We start from the raw sequence: 19,585 nt of genomic DNA, 5'->3' as shown, positions 1-19,585 counted from the left end.
TGTCTCACCTAAGGCGAAAACACTGCATCACTGTCTCCCTCTTTATTTTGGCATTTATCTATTGTTGCAGCTCTCTGAGATGAATCAGGAACATTGTTGTGAATTCGGTCTCGCTGCCGTGGTCCTCCACCGTGCCAGCCTTGTAGGTGTCCTATCTTTTGGCACTGTGCTGTCATCAAGGGATTAGCCACATGGTGCTGCTTGGCTCAGGCCACTTTCCCAGCAATGCACCCATGCTGGGCAGGCTGGATGAACAGAAGGTCAGGACATGCCATAACACTTGGAAATACTTGGCTGGCACCAGCATCAAGGCAGCGCCAGGCACCGGAGTCTGTGTCAGTTGCCAATATCTGATTTAGGTGACTCACCTGGGTGTTTTTACTGATTTTTGTTAGATTTTCTTCATCGAGGTTTCTCATAATGAGCCTGCACAGTGTAAATCTTCACTGCAAATTGTATTGGATCAGTAATATCATCTTTTTCAGAGGTGAGATTTCACAATGACTGCTAATGTGGAATGTGACATTAACTTGTAAAAGAGACAGAGGATTAATTTGTCAAGAAAATTGTGGCAAAAATGCGTGTCCTCCTTCCTCTGTTTACACGGTTCACTCTCAGTCACTGTGTCATGTTGCTGCTTGTCCTTTTACATATTGAAACCCTCGTCCCTCCACCACATCCCTGCTCTCTGCAGCAGGTAGTCTGACTCAAAAACAAAAGAGCCTCAGTGTCTTGATTAAACTCTCTGAGCTCAATTTACATCTCAGTCTGTCTTTAAAGGGAAGCTGACATTATCAGTCAGACTTCTACTGGCTCATGCACATGTGCTCCAAGTGCAATTTAAGTGAACAGTTTTTCTGAGTATTTAATGAGAAAGTAATACTCTCATGAACAATGCAGCATTATGTGCTCTGTATCTTGTTAAATACCCCTTTATAAATGACTAGTTGTTCTGTATATCCCTTCATAAAAAGAAAGAAAAGCACTGAATAAGCGCTCATTAATTCAGCCTTTTGTTTTACAGATTTTTCCCAATTAAAGAAACATTATGACCCAACTATTCAATTAATCAGCTGCATTTAATAACCTTGTTTAGATAAGTGATGTAGAAATAAAGATCTATTATTGTTATAGTGTTGAGATTTAGAAAAATGAAGAAAATTTGCTGTATTCTATCTTTCCTGAAGCTTGACAGATGTTGAGTAATCTTATATTGACAAATAGGTTATTAATAACTACTTTATTATTAAAAGATAAAGCCCCAATAGTCAGACACAAGAAAGATAGCATGTCTCGAATGGATAAAGTTGATGATGCAGCAAAGCTCAGTAGATGGTGGCACATAAAAAATCGATTCAGCATCAACAGGAAACAGCTGATGTAGTGAACAGAAATGAGCTAAACACAGTATATCTCTCATATACAGTGTTACTACTGTGGTATGAAACAAAAAGAAATGAGGCAAATTGTGGGGATTCTATTGAGAGATAAATGACTATCCTGTCTTTGCACTGACGCTTGAAAGCAACAATTGATTAAACTTTGATTTGATCAATAATTAAATTGCATTTAACTTTTGATAATCCATGATTTTTTATAATTATTTATATAATTGAAATGTAAAATGTAGGTGAGGCTTGATATTTTACCCCTTAACCATGAACACAGACACCAATATGACTGTGAAAGGATTGTATCAACTGTTTTTATTGAAATCGGTCGGGCTCTAATCTACAGGATGATCCTATTGTCTAAAAGGCTCATTTTTTAACTTTTAAATGAAAATATTCCACTTAAATGTACCCAGCGCTTTTGCAATAACAGGAAATGTTTCGACTCATGAAGATTTCAGTGTAAGTTTTCCTGAAGACATTTGAGAAAGAGCACAGTTGATATTCTGTTGTCACACCCTTTTAAATAAATAAATAAAACTGCATACTTCCTGCTAACTATACATTGCGTTCAAAGGTTCACCATATTTGTGTCTTAATTGCCTCCAGTGAGAAACAGGATGCTTGTGGGGCATTAGACTAATAGTAGACTGAGCATGGTGAAGGCAAAACACCACCTGGCAAATGTCACAGCCAAGTCAAGTGACAGAGGGGAGGGTCTTGTTTACACTGAATCAGCTGTAATTGCGTGTGATTGAGGTATTACAGACTAATTGTGTCTGTAGTCATGGATCCATTCTGTGCAAACTCAAGCAGTACTCCAGAGGAGCACTTAAGCAAAGCACAATATTTTTTCATTATTTTCTCAATTGCTTGTTTGTTCCTGGAATTACAACCTGACTGTCATGAAGAGGAAGTACATTTAAATCGTATTCAGAAATCAAACTAATTACACCGGGAGTGGAGTTGACCAGGCAGGCAGGGTTTTTTTTTCCCTCCCCCATTTCTTGTGTGAGGCCAGTCAATAAACAATCTGCATAACTTTAGCGCATCAATATTTAATGTGCCAGCTAAAGGTCTCCTCTCCTACAGGTCGCAGCCAGTCTGGGTTTGATGTTTACTACTTTGAAATTTGCCACATACGCAAACAGTCCCAAGGGGGTTTCACTGCTGTGTGTGTGTTTGTGTGCATGCATGAATAAAGAGGTGCGTTTATGTGTTTAATATTGTTATTGTACTTTTGCAAGTCTTTGTGTGTCTGTGGGTGTTTCTACACATCAGAGAGATGGGCCTCAAAGGCCTCCCAAGCCAGCAGAAACGATCTGCTCCCCCAAATTGCTTACAGCCGGTCTATCAGTGGGGAGGGGGGGAAATATGTGGGTGAATTTTTAATGACAAAAACAAATGAGCCAACACAGGCACACAATTAGGGGGAAGTCATGGCTATGTGTCGTCTTTAGATGAGCAACATGATGGCCTCTTTACCCCTGGAGGAGGTAAAGCCCTGCCCCAGGAGAAGGCTCATTAGGGCAGAGGAGGGGCAGAGAGGAGGGGCTGCTGACAGTCAAAAACAGGGGGCGTGGAGCAAGGGGGCCACCACCACTCAGAGAGAAGAGGGGCTCGACTGAAGTCCTTTCACAACAAGGGTCATTTTGATTCTTCGGAGGACATTAGCTCATGGTGCGACTTGCTGCTGTTAAATCGTTGTGTCACACAAAGGACAGCTGCCATAAGGGCTGCGTTAACTTTACCGCCAAAATATCACCACATCAGTTCAGCTACTTTGTTGTGCAGGGAAATGTGTTCACAGTTTAATTTCACATCCAACAGAAATTCACTTTTACTGATAGCGACTAAATCAGTCCGATTTTCTGACCACAACCGTGTCATATAAATGAAACTCCAGAGATTTCCCTCACAAAAAAGAAAACAAAAACAGAATTAAGATTCTCCCTAAATAGTGATATTATTGAAATGTTGTGATATCTTTGTCGATCTGACAATGATGAACCAACCTCAGCAGTTAATGAGTTATAATGCAGAAGTGTGGTTCACTGACTGGGTCTTAACTCTCTGATCTAATCATTAGATGATTCATCTCATTAATCATCATCTGTCTGTCACAACATGCATGTGTGAACCTCACAATGCAAACTCAGCAGGATTCAACAGATAACGGAGAAACATGAGCAGCGACTGCACATACAGATGCTTTATCTGATTGTGCTGCTGTTACTGTACGGATCAGCCGAATGTGATCTCCATCACAAAAGCCTTTGTTCAGTGGGCGCAGCAGCTTTTGGTCCCACTCTGGGACTGCACATGAAGGCACTCCTGGGTCTTTTAAAGCTGGAAGAGTGCCACCAGATGGTTAAGAGCAGAAGTGAAGATGTCATTTTCCACCCTGCCTCTTCTTAAATGATTCATTACAATCTGCTTCATCTCGTTATGCTGGTCAAAGAAAAAACCACTGGTCCTTCGATGCATCCACATTATTTTGATAGAAAACTGCAGTTGCACCCTGAAAAATTCATTTAAATTTAAACAAAGATTCTTTTTATAAAAATGATTTTAGCAAAACCCATCACACCTTAGTCCTTGAAATCATTTATTTGTACAGGAGCATAGTCAAATATTTCCTGTTGTAAAACAAGTCCCAGATTTTCCTAATGCCGCAGTAACGAGTAGTCAAACTTTCCTCTTTGAAATCAACTGCCATGCTTTGTTTCTCTGTTGATCAAAGCAACTAAACCCAGACTGATTTGTTTTCTGTCTCTTGTTGAATACTACTGCGCTGCCGCATTCAACAGAATTTGCATACTGGGTATTAGCTTTGAAACAGGCCGGGCTCCGCGCAGACGAGAGCATACAGCTTTATTTAAGCAGCTAATTGGGAATCAAGTAAGCATCGCTAATCTGTTTAACAGAAAATTGTATTTTCTCAGCTAATTAATATTCTCAGTTTGGCAAAGTTAGAATCCAAACAACAGCAGACACTGGTGAATTTGATGCAAAGTGAGACTGATGGAAGTTTAGCACCGACATAATCACACCACCCAGTAACAATAACAACTGCTATGCCATAACAAATAAAGTCAATGGCTATTGTCTTATTTTTTAAGCTTAAGTCATTTGAAACTTGTGTTTGAAAAGTAATTTCCAGACAAAGGTACTCTTAATATGCACTGTGGTGATTTGTGTGAAGGTAAATTTATTCCATTTGAATCCAGCACCTCCTGCAGCCTCTGACACCTTTATAGTCATTAGGACCATATTGGAGAACCATGAAAGAAAAGTGATACTAACTGACGCATCACAAAAGGCTCCTTCTGACGGACGCTGTATCTTCTGTCATTCAATGCTGCATTTTCTCTGCATTTACTGAACTCGGATCTGTGAAGCTAATTGAAGGCTGTTCTTTATTTCCCTCCTGGCTTTTCACAGGTTAATGTTGAATGCATTTAACAGAATGGATGTGAAAGATGTTCTCCCAGGAATGAGTCACAGTCAGTATCTGCTGTCATGTACCCACTCATGTCTTTCATAAGCCATTTTTAGACATGAACTCAGGCAAATGTTCTGAAAATTGAGTCTCGAGTTTGCCTTTCACATGAAAAGAACAGAGCAGGAGATTGTCTGCGACTGATGTCTCCGTCATTTTAACTGCTCCATAGTCCATTTTGCTTGTTCTTTCAAGGACACATATTCCACCGCGAGTCCGCTTCCCACTCGGTTCCTGACCTTGGACAAACTGGCCCCCAACTCTATCAATCACCAGCTCAACCAAGAACAGGAGAAAATGATGCCGCTAACAACATTATCACAGCAGTTGTTCACATCTCATTGATTTGACAAAGGCCATCAGTCAGCAGCGTCAGTCACATAGTTAAGCGCTCTGTTATGGGAGGGATGGGTAAGCACAAAAGATCAGATACTACAGTGGTCTCAGTGGACTTAAAACTTACTCATTATTTTATCCCTTGTAAATTATGTGCAAAATGATTTGGAAACATATCTAAGTTCGGAAACACTGTATCAATACAACAATGGAAAAATGTCACGTAGTTGTTTTTAAACTGATATGAACCTGAAAGTCTGAAATAAAGATTAACTATGAATAAAACAATCTGAAATCAAAAACAATTTAAGTCCTGAACAATGACAACAGTGTTGAATCAACAGTCAGAACCGAAAAGAAAAACTGTTCATGATCCTCAGTAGAATTTATTACATGCTTATGTAACGTTTGCAGTATTTTGTCCAACCCCTGCTGTGGACAGTAACGTAAAGAACCTGATTCTTGTAATTGATTGTGTATTGATAAATGTGCATGAAGTTAGATCAGCAGATCATCCCCTCATCATGATAGCTCATTTGTTCTTGTCAAATACAAAACCAAGAGATAATGCAAGACTTAATAACAAGATAATGGTCAAAATGAATGTAGAGATTGAGTTTTGTAAAGCTCCAGAGACAATGAAACATTTCCCACAATGCAGCTGGATTCCTTCCCTTCCCGCACAGTACATGTATTATGGGTCTGTTCCAAGGAAGTGTGACAGAAGCAGGTTTTGAGGGTAAAATATTTGAGAAATGTAATATTAATGTGAAGAAACAAAGAAAAGAAATCATCATATGTGTGAATTTGCTGCTTATATTCTCCCACAATGCAGTGCTCAAAGAAAATGCAGGATGTTGTGGATATAGTGCAAAAGCTCCACTAACGTATCAGAAAACATCAATCTGTCCAATAGCTATGCAGCTTCTCCATTTGATGGTCGCAGGGGGTCTGAAACAAGTCTCAGCTGACAGCAGGTGAAAAACAACAACAGCTCTAGCTTAATGGAAAAAAAAAATGTTTAGCATTCTATTTGATAAATGAAATGTTATTACTTTGGCGTCTGACAGCACAAGTATTCTTTTCTGTTAGTTTAAAAAAGATGTTGATTGCTGAAACGAATATATTATAAAAGATATTGAATTGCGATATATTTATGTAATATACTGTAGTAAAGCCTACTCTAATATATAGAGTTTGTATAGAATTGAGATTGGAACATGCGTGGCACATTTTACAAAGGATGATCCAACCGGCCTGTTGAGAAAATGAAAATGTTTTTAATGTTTTGATTAAATGTTTAATGATTACTGATCAGCAACGCCCCCCCGTGCCCCTTCTTTGACATTAAGGCCACAGAGCACTCCAGCAGAATACCGATGTCACACTATTCATCATCTTCTATTGAGAGGCGAAGAGGGAATGGATTCACCTACGAGAGGTCTCCAGCGGTCGCTCCCCAGACAGCCCTCCCACCCCCTCGGTCCCCTCTGCGGCCTCCCGAGGGAGGTTTCAATTAAACAGTCTGAATGTTTTGGACATTTTAATCCCCCGCCTCCACCACGTTTATCTCTGCACCCACACTCTGGAGCCCAGACAGTGGAAGAGTGCATCCATGGATAAAACTGTCTCTCTTCAATTTGTGTGCTCCTCCTCAGTATGGAGATTAGAGGCGCAGTGTATGGCAGTGTGCCTATTCAGATGTCATGTGTTGCATGTGATGGTTTGACACCACTGTTACTGTACGGGCTGGTGATGGAGTCTGAACCATATGTGTCCTGGTTTAAAAGAAAAAAAGCATGACTCTCCCAATGTTATTGAGGATTTCTTTAAACCCTCCACATAGCTTAGACAAATGCTGGAAAACCCCCACCACCACACGCACACGTCAAAGTAAAAACAAACAATAACTGGGTTTTTGACATAATGTAGCACAATATCTGAACACAATTTGAGAATCTATTACAGAAAATGCAAATTAATTTTTTCTATTTCCATCCAATACTGTAATACGACTATTAGGAGTTTGGTGAGAAACAGCGGGTGTTGTTGATTTTCAGTTTGGGTGCCAATAAACCAATACAGAATAAGAGAGCATGACGAGATGACTAATTCAAAGAGCACTTTTTTAAAAGCCTCATTTTCCGCATTATGAAAATTTGGTATTTGTGTGTTAATTTGAGGAACTTTGCCTCATACAAACAAATCTGTTTTTGTCTCCTGCTATTTTTTCATCACTCCATTTGATAACATGCAAGTACATAATGGTTTATACTGAGTTTGGTTATACTTGCACCTTGTATTTAACTTTTTTCTTAAAGCTTAAATTTCAAATGAGCATAAAAACCTTTGGTTACATTGGTGCCACTTGCATAGTCAACTTCTTATCTTAATATCAGGTGTAGTATTTAAATCAGATTTGCTTGTTTTTATCCACTGTAGTGTTTAAATCTTGGGCTAGTTGGGCAGTTAGTTTGGACGGTGCGTATAATGCACATGAATTATCCATATTTGTAATTATATAGGATTGATTATTTAATTTTAGGTTGCCTTGTAAGAACTGGCTATAGAGACAACAGTTGAGAATGTGCCTTTACAGCTAACTCTAGCTCATTTAAAGTATTTTGTCTTTGTAACGAGCACTGTCACTATCAAATAAATAAACTAAATGCATTAAAAAAATATATCTTTAATGGGACATTTAATATGCAGCTCCAATTTACACACACTGTCTCTTTCAGAAATGCAACGGTTGCACTTGCAAATGATATAGAAAAAAATCAAAGAAAGCAGATAAGTAATACAACATCATTGAAAAGTAATTTTAAAAGATCAGGATAAAAGAAACAAAGTAAAAGCCCCCCCAAAAATTAAGTAAAAGCTATTTGATGATAGTACATGTTGAGAGATATTACTTATTCACGCACAAAAAAATTGCACAACCCTCCCCCTTTTGACCTCCTCATTAAAATGTAAAGACCATTAGCATAAAGCTGCAGTAGAGGAAAGCGGTGGTGACATAGAGTCAGGATACAACTGAAAGGAACTTGTCAGTGTAAAGACTTCATATAGTAGTTCTTTAATTTACTGCACTGAAAAAAGTCTTTGTCCATTCTACTTTGGTGCATCTGTTAGGGAGGCAATAACAAGATGTCTATACTGTCTGCTCCGAGTCATTAAATATTCATGTGAAGATTGATATGTTTGTGTGAGACAGAAAATTGATGCGCCGACCTTTATGAATCAAATCGAACAGTCTGGCCACAATGCTGATTTTAAAACATGTGCAACACTTTTCTTCATTTAAAAAAACAAACAACAAAGGAACTCCATGGTTTCAGGGGCGTGTGCATTTTTCTCTGCGTTACCAGTCGGGAAACGATCTTCGGAAGGCGATTTTGCGGAGAAACAGCTTGTTAATGGTGAATTGATTGTGGCTTAATGGGAGTATTGATTGAGGTGATTGAGAATGTAACTTTTTCGTCCAGTGTTGTGAAGTCAAAGAATCAGGTCGGTCTCTGCAGGTCATGTGTTAAATGTTCATCATTAACACTCTGCTTTCAGCTCCACACTGCCAACCGGAGCACGGGGAGATTAAGGCAGAAGAAAATCAACTTCAACAATTTTGTCTCTAGTCATCGTGGCGGGTTTGTGTGATGCTCATTAAAAACTATCTGCAATCGAGCTCTGTCCTGCCGTCTGATCGTTTCTGATAGAAGTGTTTTCTAGTCTTTCCCGGTCCAATCAGAGAGGCGCGTCCATTTCCTCTGCACTTGTTAGTATGCATGTCTGTGTAAGTCAATACTTAATATATCTGCTGTGCTCATTTGTGCTTTCCAATTCAGCCTAATGGGCTCTTCATTAAGAAGAGCGACCTGGCTGAGTTTACTCAAATGTGAACAGATGCAAAATAAATCGATTCCATTAACTCTTGCAGACACTACAGACACTCTACCTTTGATCACTCAAAATAAAAATATAGTACTGATACCATCATCGGACATGCCTCCAATACTGCAGGCATTGGCAATGGCGCAAATCTACTGATCCAAATCACTTCTTCTTATTCGCTCCAAAACTGCAACTGGCAACAAGTGATTTCCAGCAATTTTATTTTATAGCACTTTTCAAAACACAGTTAAACTATGCTTTACAGAATAAAGTCAAACATAGCACTCAGTCAATATAAAAACAGCAAAACTGGAAAAAATAGAACATACAGTCAAGTTAAAAACGGAAAAACGTGTAAAATCAACATGGAAGATAAGACCTTAATGAAAAAATGTCAGCAAGTTAGTTGACAATATTTCTCACTGGAATGTCACACGAGTAAGAGTGTAACAACAAGACCAAGGTTTCAAGAGGTGGCACTAGGGTTGCCAATTATAACCCAAGCAAAAGGAGAGAAATGATAGTAACCTTCACTTCCACGTAAGGTTGGTCAACACAGATGTAAAAATACTTTATATAATTTTTTTAAATGCACTCGTATTGGATTGGATACTCTGGGTCGCTTAACATGGATAGTCCAGGTATCAGAATCATTTTACGAAAAGCGAAAAACCATTTTGTGTCGAACATTTGTGCTGAACATTTCAGTTTCCAATATTTCCAATGGTCTCACTCTGCGTCTAAATGCATGGAATGAGTGTCAAAAGGAAAAAAAACATCTAAAGACAATCAACATGTCTTTGGTGAGGGATGAGCGTGCCCGGCAGCCGGAGAGATTCATCACTCATCAGACTCTGTTAGGGAAATTTAGGAGCTTAATTTTGTCGATCCAGGCAGTTGATCCAGGCAGTGATTCAACATTGTTATACCAGAGACTGATGTCTCCTCTGTAACTGATGTGCAAACGGGCGGTCATTCTTCAAGGAGAGGGATGGTCCCTCCTGCAGGAATTAATGATGTCATGCTGCTGCTTGATCTTTCTTTTTTCTTCTACAATTTCAATGTAAAACTGGTTCAGATGGTTTATAGAGAAACTAGAACTCAAACTTACTCAAACATAAACAAATTTATCAACAAATTGATTTACAGGCTTTATTGTTGATTGTCATTTATTGAGCAGAAATTCCAAATATTTTCCAGTTTCGGTGGCTTAATTTAGCAACATTAACATCGAATTTATTAGACTTATTTATCAAGTAAAAAGGATTTCTAACTCAAATCAAATCAATCTTGATTTTAATTACTTTTTGTATTACTGAGACCAGACGATACAATGGTGGCATCAAAAATGCTTCAACAATTATAACCTGGTTCAGACAATTGTGTGAATAAAGACACTGCCAGGTAAACAGCATTTTCTGATTACCTTAACATCAATAACATCAATCTCACAATAAGCATTTACCAAATGAAGATATGTGGAGTATTCTGACCTTAGTCGCATCTTCTTGACATGTATACGTCCTAATCGCAATATAACGTCCTGTTGTAGTTTTCACAGCATGTTTTGAAATTGACCTACAGCAGTTACCCACTGCTCGACATCTCATGCCCTGGATTCCAGTGTGAGGACGTGAATGTTAATGGGAATCATAATTCTGTAACATGTAAAGGGAATATGAATGGAATATTACAATCAAAATAATGCCTACTCTGAATAATGTCAGGGGTCTGGATATTGCTGTCCATGTAAACATTTGACTCAAACTAATATACAGTAGTTAAGATTGTCTTGACTAAGTTAAGAGTTAAATACTTTAAATGATCTTATACTTGAAGATAAACAGGACTAATTTGTCTCAATAACAACTAACAAGGCAAATTTCACACTAGATTAATGGATTATGATAAATTGTATGTTACAAAAAACCTCTTTCCTGTCTGTAACCTCTGTTGAGATAGTTTTTACTCACAAGCCACATTTGAATCTGTGACAAACCCTTTGAGTCTGCCTCGGAAAGCTCTGGCTGCGTGAAACTACTTCTGGCTGAACAATGATCTGCTCGGACAATGCGACTCCAGTCTCCAGACGAAAAGAAGAAAGACCTGCCTCGCAAATCCACTCTGACATTGCCAAGAGCTTAAGATATGAACATGGTTGATTTTCATATAGCTCCTCTACTTGTACCTAGATCTCCATTTTAATAGGCTAATTACTGTGCAGCTGGTTCGGCGGCCTGCCTGCGCTTCTGCCTGCTTTGGTTCTGAATGGGCTGCAGCGGCTGCCAGTGGAGACAGCTGGCTGTTTAGTGCGCTTTCCAGAGATGTCAGAGGAATCCTTTTCTAATCCTCCGCTCCCCTGCTGGGAGCCTGTTGTTGGAGCTGCATCACACAGAACATATGACACCACTGATAAGAGGGTCTCCATACGACTCAGTCAAATTAAAAAAGGATCACTTCGGGTTATTAGCCGACTGTTAGTCAGGATAATATCGCTATCAATACCACACTTATTCAGAGATGATTTTGTAGCGCAGTGTCTTGTCACCAGGGTTTTCCCTCATGAACCGAGTGGCGCAGGACAGACTGGGATTTGATGGTTTATATTCCTCATCCCAGTCCGGTTGAAGTGTGTCATTCAGAGGTGTGAATTGAGTCAGATCTCAGGGGGATTGCAGTTGGATTTCCAGCCAACCAGAAGAAAGAGGAGGCTTTCCACATGAATCGCCATGAAGTGGCTTCAGATGGCACAGAAATAGTCTTGTTTCCACTGATATGACGCTCCTGCACGGTAGTCCAGTAATGGCCTTTATATTAGATAATCATGTGCAGTATCTGAGCGCAATTGCCCATCGGTGACCTTTTGTTTAGCTTTATTTAAATTTGCTGGGTTATATTAGCGTCGGGATCAGATAAAGCCATACAGTGAAAACGTCTAGGAGCCCCGTGCTAATTGCTCTGCGGTTAGATAAGCATCTCGGAAAAGCAGACGTGTGAATTATGAGCGCACTCAGATTTTATTACAGGCACATTGTAACTTTGAACACATGGCGGTCCAACCTGGGAAATAACTGTTTTATATTTTGGGCTAAACAGACCCCTGCCTCCTGCTTAAAGAACCACACACACAGATAAAGAAAACCTACACACACAGTGCATACCAAGTGGGGGGTAGGATATGATTTTCACCTGGCGAGCAGCAGCATCAATCTCTCTGGGAAAAGAAGAATGAGAGCCATTGAGATGAGAGCGATTATTTTAATTCTCTAGTGGGCTCGTGGAAAAGGACATAACATGTTTGATATTCCCAATAATAATCAGAAAAAATGCTATAAGCTTTCTTTTATTCTGAAATGCCTGTGGGGGACAGAAGAAGCAGCTCAGTCTGTAACTCATGTAACACACATGACACAAGAAGTCCTCTCTACCTCTTGGTTAAGAATGAGCTGTTCACAATAAGAGAGCATAAATGTCAGCTGTAGAATAATGTCACATAAGACCCCATGCATTCATTTTACCTCTGAAAATGTTTGAAATAAAATGAAGCATTTTATTACATATCGGTTGTTTTTTTAATATATCTCAAACGACAGTGTCAAAACAGCAGAAAAGCTGTGTGTTGCATTTGCATCACAGAGATTCTAAGTTACCAGGAGGATAGAAATGGCCCTGTGTGTTCAGAGGGGGGTTCAGCACAGTCTGATTGATTTGGCTGTAATAGTGACAACAAGCCTCCCCTGTGTTTCACTCCGCATAATTCTTTGATTAATGCCGTGCATCCCAAAATCGCTCCACTGCAACATGAAATCGAATTAAATCACCTGGATACAATCTGTAATTGATTGGAAATGTCAAAGTCGAGGGGCAATACCATTAATAACGCAAAGGATTTTTTTCCTTAAAAAGAAAGTGGATTAAGTGATTTCTTTTTATATTGAGTTTTATTTGGCCCATAATGCATTTCATCATGCTGCTAGGTGGGATCAGGAAGTGTCACATGTGAAGTATCTGTACTGAATATCACCTCGTCTCTTCTCGTCTGTATTTCACGTTGACAGATGCCTGTGTCACCGCTCCCTACAGGCCAAATTCAGACGTATGTTTCATTGTTGTTGCTTGTTGTGTACCAAGTCAGAGGCCGCAGATCACTAAAGCATTAAATGAAAGCACTGTACTCCTCTATCCACTTCACAGTGTATGACTTTGTTTCAAATCAATACTGTAAATTATTGAAGGCGTGGGACGGGGATATGCCAAATGATATTCATTGAAGGGAATCGTGTTCCCCTGAGCTGTCAATAAAGCTGCACGTGTTCTCCGACTCCACCTCTTGGTGAACCTGCTGCAGGTCGGAAATTCCTACTTTGTCAGATGGTATGTTTCATGAATAACAATTACAGACTTTCATAATTCCTCTGGTGTAAGAGCGTATGCTGTCGCAGTGATTGATCGTCTTGAATCTGCCCAACTCGTCCCACCTCACTATGATAAGCTGACAATACACTGTAACACATAAAACATCAGCAGCCTAAAGGTTTATCTATTTGTCAGTATAGCACGGTGGTATTTTTTACAGTTGTTTAATAACAGTAGGTTCAGTGGAGAGTGGGGGGGAGGGAGACCACCTACAGAGCAGAATGATGCAAATCCACATTCAATGGACTGTAAAGACTTTGTGATTAAGACATATTCTAAAAGAAATAGAAAGTTTTATTTTTGCAAGGGTTGATAGGAGGGTTATACAAACAAGTCAAAGTTTAAAAACAAGTGTTAAAAACCAATATATGAAAATTGTTTTGCATTTTTGAAAGTATGCCTATTTCCGTTTCCAGTCTTTATGCTAAGCTAACCAACTGTTATTGTGAAGAAGTGAGAGTGCATCAATATTATCTAACAATAAGGTCAACCTATTCCTTTAATTTCTTTTTTTGATAAATAGTGTCAGAAGTAAAAATGTGTAAACCCTTATAAGTACCCACACTTTGCATGAACTCAGAAAAACACCCAGCACAAAGACAAACACATTTTTTTAGAGATATTTGTGGGCTTTTCCATTCAGGGTCAAATTTGAATGTTTCGTTTTATATTTTAAATTCATTGTTCTTTTCCTGCCAAACATCTATGAAGTTTAACCAGCGTATACAGACCCAAAGTGCTCTGACACACTCATTTGTTTTGTGTAGCAGTTTACATACAGTCTCAATGGTAAGTATTATATTTTAAACATGTCTACTTGGTAAAAACAAATTCTAATTTGGAAGTAGCTGTTTGTATTTAAAAAACAGATGTGTCATGTGAGTTAGTTGACTACATTAACCCACTCCTCCCTGTCATCCAGTCATATCACATTATTTTTCATGCTGCCACACAATCAGAGATAATTTGTGCAAATGTGGAATCATTTGCATCCGTCATGTCAGAGGCAGTGGATATCACCACCTTCTGAGCAGGTTTAGGTTTGACGAGTATCTGCTGAAACTGCGCTGACCCAACACTTTCAGGAAAAAATGCAAGGTAAACAGGAGCAATACATTCTGGGCTGTGAGGGTACAACCGGTTCCCTCACTGATGTGACAGCCATTATTATTCTAGCTGTCAGTATTACACACACAAGTGAGCAGATGATGCCTTATGAGTAGTAGTATCCTAATAGAGCCATCAATATCCACATCCATGGCCTCGTTCAGTCCATCGCACCTTGTTCCACTGCTGGTGTGTGTTGGCGGGGGGGAGGTTTATGAATAAATCGACAGAGTGTGCCATCCTTGAGCATTTCCTGCAGGAAATGGGTGACAATGCATCAGAACTTACGTGGCTCCCCACCCCACAAAGGAAGATATTAATCATCTTGCACTATTGTGGCCATCAAGACACGCAATATTTACTCTGACGTATTTGTCTTGATACCATACAATTAACATGTATATAATAAATATATGATACTTGAAATCTTGTGCACTCACAGATCAGCTTATTTGAATAATTTTATTGTGCTCATCTACTTTCCTTGTTCCAATTTGAAATTACATTTTTACTATTGAAAGAGACGTAAATAATAGTTTGAAAATTTAATTCTTAGTGTGGCTCTTTCTCCGTACAGCATTGCTTTAAGTATTGCATGGGACACAGATATGTGAGCGAATGACAAGATCAATAAGAAGCCATCATCCCTTTTCATTTTCTTTTCTGTTCCTTGTAGTTGAATTTCATTATGTAATCATCATCTCCTGCAGCGAGCTCAGCCATCAAAAGGCTCTTGCCACATGGCATTATACACATTATTTACTCTCAAGCTTTTTTTTTCACACTCATGCCTCCATCTCGCTCCCTTTCTTCTCTCTTTGTCCACTAACATGTGCAAGAGGAGCTTATTTCTTGGCTTTTCTCTTCTTCCATCTTGAGTAAATCCTGGCTGACAGTTTTATGGCCCTAAGACGTCTGGGCATAGAGTCTATAGAGAGAGAGGGCTGATGTCTATACCCAGCTGACCGACAGATGAGCAATGAAAAAGGGGCTGAAAAGAATGGGAGACGTCTGAACTGTGTGAGGGGTGCCATTCTCCTCCACACGCCTGCAGCCAAGTTCAACTCAGGACACGGTGAAGAAAAAAAAAAAAGGGAGCAGAGAAAAAAGAAAGACAAATATTATAAACCTCCTGCCAAACTGTGGCATGAATGCTTTTTATCATCCTTTATAAAGGGCTGTTCTTAGAGAAATGGTCACATTGGTTTAAGGATAAGTTGGATACACATACACACTCTTGCCAAGAGTTACATGAGACGGTTCATACTTCTAAAGTTTAATCAATGAAAAGGTAGCTTTGCTTAACATAAAGAAACGCAGGTGGAATCAAAATGACTAGCATGGCTCAGGTGGGGTAAGGTAAAGCCTGCTGACTTTATTTAAAGATGGATGACGAGTCTCCCCTTCCTCCCACTATCCAAAAATGAATCCAAAATATCCCAGTGCAAATTCCTCCATCGTGTGCATTTGGAGGCAGATTCTGCAAAGTAGAGACAGGAAAGAGGAGCCGCACTGTCCAGTCGACATGTGCACTCAACCAATCAGAGCAGGTCTCAGCCGTCATTCATGTCCAGTTTTTATTGCATCAAATAACTAAATAAAACCAAACTTACCAGAAATATGAGCTCTTGAACATAAACTGATTATTTTAGTTCATGTCCCATCCACTAACATGTGGGAGGCGCTTTTTATGATCTATACTGTATTCAGCCAGCAGGTGGTGATGGATACGTTTTGGCTTCACTTTTGGGGAACTGTCATGTCGTCCATCTTTATATACAATCTATGATGTAGTCCAAGAAATAGTATGGAGAGAGGCCTGTGTCTCAAACGTTACCTGGGAGGAAACATTAATAATATTATGTTACTAGTATGTGGACGTTCTCATCTTCTGATTGTCTTTGCTTCTCTCCAACATCTAGTTTATCAAGTTTAGATGTGCATGCTTTTCTATTTCCCAATAAATAGTCTTGCAAATACTCTTCTGTAAAATCTTTTAGATTTTTGAATTAATTACATCATGAGATATAAAGTGTCCGACAGCTTGTAGATGATAATACTGAAAGATGAGGTGGATTTTCTTACCACTGTTAAGAGTCAGGCTAGCTCCCCCCACCTTTTTGGGTCTTTATGCTAAGCTAACCTAATTGCTGTTGAATTTACCCTACAAACATGAGAACTGTATAAATCTTCTCATCGAACTCTTAACGAGACATCAAATAATCTCCCAAAATGTCAAACTATCTCTGTAAAGCGTGAGGAAGCTGAACAAAGATGTGACATTTCCCTCCAGTGGTAATTTGGACTCCACATTGGACTCTATTAATTCCATGAAATGCAGCCATAAACTATGAATTATGAATATTATCCAAACGTGATTTTTACCGCGCTGACACATCAGGGTTTTCAAAAGGGATTTGCATAGTTTAAGATTCTCATTCAGCGACTGTCTCTGGCTCAACATACACTGGCCGACAGCTTTGGGCTAAAACATGCGTTTAGTCACATGCACACAAGATAAAGACCAAATCATGACGAAGGCTGTGGTTTGATAAAGAGGCCAAGTCTGTCGTGTTATCCATATTTCTTCCATACATGTCCCAACAACCGGTTGTTTAAGTAAATGTACATGTGATCTTGTATATGTAAGTCTATAACACTAAAGAGCAACAAAACCAATGTGCAATGCAGTGTGTGGCTTTTTTTCTGCCTTGGAGGAAATTCATCTACAGCAAATCTGTAACTAATTTAAAAGCATGTCCTGTTCAATGAGCTCGACGGGAGGCCCACAGTGTTTACATAAAGAATTCCTTTTGAAGTTTATTAGCTTTTTAACTGGCTTCATTTCTTTGATGCCTATGGGAGAGAGTCCAGCGAGGCTTATTGTGAGGGAAAACTACCATAGCTGCTTTCCCCATAGCCATTGTGTGCGTATGTTTTTTATTTTCATTTAACAGCAGAAGATATGTAACACATTTCCTTCAGCAGCATTTGGAAAAAAATCAAGGCAAGTCAACTGCATTGTTTTGTTCACATGTTATATTTCCCACACTACTCTGATTTGACAATAATGTAGTATTTATGTTGGAAGAGATCCAGTGAGAGATCCAGGATTGTTCTGTTAACACAATGAGCAGCGTCTGCGCTCCACTGACTCCCTTCATGTCTGTGTAGTTCTTAACAGTTCGTCTGCAGCTGTGTCAGAAACAGCATGGAACTCAGCTGAAGTGTGCAGATTAAAAAAATTGTCAGTGAGCCTTGAATCTTTTTGACTATATTAGAGATTCAACATCAATATTTCATTTTTATTAAAAAACTGAAGAGCTACATGACGAATTGAAGTCAACGTTATCTTTTTGTCTCAATCTTAGTGTGAAGACAGTGAACACGTGGATTAGACTAAATGTGGATGACACACAGTCATGCTTGCAGATAATTTACTAACCTAATCAATTTAAAGTTTTAGGTCATATTCAAGGGGAAAACTGTACAGAAGGACTCCAGGGCTTTTAGTTCTACAGAGCATATATGGATCTTTGTTTTAGATTCGCATCAACAGTTGGCTCGTGTCCAAATGTGAAGCAACGTGACTCCGCCGCAGTGTTCTTTGGTCTTAATGTCAGACAGGACATTCTCAGACCCCCCCTGCTGATTTCACATGGTAAAATCATTAGATTCAATTTGGTTTTGTAAATGATGCACTGCTACCGTGGCTCCCATTCAAGTCGGCCTGCGTTTTAATTACCGTTAATTACATTTTGCATAAAGCTTTTTAGCAAACGGCTCCTGAAGCGCCTGTTATAATTATACATGTAAATGAATGGTAAGCTGATAAAGGATTGTGAGTGTGTGAGTGCTGGAGAAAAAAGAAAAGAAAGGGTCTGCTTCAAAAAAAAAAACATCTGATAAGTGGAAGTCAAATGAGGAAAAAAAAAGAGCTAAAGGAATGAATGTGGTGGCTCAGGAATGTGTCGCAGCAGTGAAATAATATGTTTGCTTACATGTTTACAAAGAGAAGAGGTTGTGTTTGGTCACATCTCCTGAAATCGAATATGTGACTGTCAGTGAAAATCGTTGGAAGACAAGTGTGAATGTCAAACAGTCAGAGATGGGGAGCTGTGTATTTTATCGCTGATATTAGTTACAAGAGTTATTTATATTTTTAAGGTTTTCTTTTTATGTCCAATATGAAATGCTGCCAACAGCTTGTGTTAGATATGTGAAATATGTCAAGCATATGCTGAAAAAAATACCTCATAATTCCCCACAAACAATTAAAAATCTACATTAAGGAGCTCGTCAGTCTCATCCAAACTTTCCACAATCAACCAAACCCCACATTTCCATCCCGTCCTCAACATTGTGTCTAGACTCTCTTGCTTCTTCTATTCATCACCACCCTCTTTGGCAAACGCCAGCATTCGGCTTTATATTGTGAAGTGGAAACTAACCTGAGATGTCTCCATCACCGGCCAATCAGCAGCGCTAATAGGAGATAGCCCTTCACGCGTGTTTTCATCGGCCATGTGTCTATGCCAAACACTGTAGTTAAAAGGTGACACTAAATAAATTGGGCTCCAGTGAGATAACCGCGGCTGAAAACTCAAATCACATTTGATGGCGGTCATTAGCTCGGCTCGTCGGCCAAATACATCATGCTGTCACAATTTTGGCCCACGGAACCTATTAAACGCCATTAGTGAGGAGCATTTGAAGGCAGCAAATTAGACTTGTCCTGCTAATTCTGCGTTGGTGTTTTAAAATGTTTGCTTTGACATGGATTGTGAACGATGGACGCTGTATATCTTAAGCTTTTGGCATAGATTAATTTTAGTTAATCATAGCTTGTGTGCATTAAAAAAAAGCAGCTCTTACTGTCTCTAACATCATAGTTATTTTGAAGCAGAGACATCGATTAGTGCTTTTCTTTAAATACAGTGCT

The 19,585-nt window shown here is 39.1% G+C and overlaps 1 long non-coding RNA gene across 6 annotated transcripts in view; it reads left to right on the top strand.

The window, feature by feature from the left end:
* Window positions 1-19,585, top strand: part of LOC138404808 (uncharacterized) — a 112,436-nt gene that overhangs the window by 39,391 nt on the left and 53,460 nt on the right. Inside the window, exons 4-5 of one of the 6 annotated variants that reach the window (XR_002202638.2) lie at window positions 6,146-6,206; window positions 6,582-7,541. The exons of 2 other annotated variants lie outside the window; for them this stretch is intronic. This is a non-coding gene — a long non-coding RNA (uncharacterized lncRNA). Of the gene's footprint in view, window positions 1-5,088; window positions 5,283-6,145; window positions 6,207-6,581; window positions 7,542-8,793; window positions 8,914-19,585 lie in introns of those variants that run through there. 3 more of the 6 variants (XR_002202636.2, XR_002202637.2, XR_002202639.2) reach the window with 3 other exon arrangements.

Source organism: Paralichthys olivaceus, chromosome 12, assembly GCF_024713975.1.
Source record: "Paralichthys olivaceus isolate ysfri-2021 chromosome 12, ASM2471397v2, whole genome shotgun sequence".
NCBI lineage: Eukaryota > Metazoa > Chordata > Actinopteri > Pleuronectiformes > Paralichthyidae > Paralichthys > Paralichthys olivaceus.
This window is presented reverse-complemented; position numbering and strand designations above follow the sequence as displayed.